At 28.4% G+C, this 363-nt stretch overlaps 1 protein-coding gene across 5 annotated transcripts in view; it reads left to right on the top strand.

The window, feature by feature from the left end:
* Nucleotides 1-363, top strand: part of LOC119591312 (cytoplasmic FMR1-interacting protein-like) — a 50,156-nt gene that overhangs the window by 15,299 nt on the left and 34,494 nt on the right. The gene's annotated exons all lie outside the window — the stretch shown is intronic.

The raw sequence follows: 363 nt of genomic DNA, 5'->3' as shown, positions 1-363 counted from the left end.
CCCCTGATAGGAAAAGATAATCACTGACATTTGGTGACAATGTTTCAGCTGTTATATCTAGTAAAGGTGTTTTGATGATATTAAAGTATATATATATCTGTATAAAAAATGAGACACTGATCGAAGCTAGCTCTTTATTTGCTGCATTCAAAATTATGGATGAATATGTTTACACTTTATTTTTTTATTTAATGGTATCATTGCTTCTTATCAGACTTATCTATATCTTTATCCTCTTTATTTATTTACTTATCAGTTTATCATCTTTTTTTCTTTTTTTTTCAGAATGCACTTAATATGTTGAGTTTTGCGAGTATATTTGAACGTGATTGTGAAATGTTCATAGGCTTTTAGTAGCACTGC

This window comes from Penaeus monodon, chromosome 28, assembly GCF_015228065.2.
Source record: "Penaeus monodon isolate SGIC_2016 chromosome 28, NSTDA_Pmon_1, whole genome shotgun sequence".
Taxonomy (NCBI): Eukaryota; Metazoa; Arthropoda; class Malacostraca; order Decapoda; family Penaeidae; genus Penaeus; species Penaeus monodon.
Note: the sequence above shows the minus strand (reverse complement) of the source record. Positions and strands in the feature narration are given on the sequence as shown.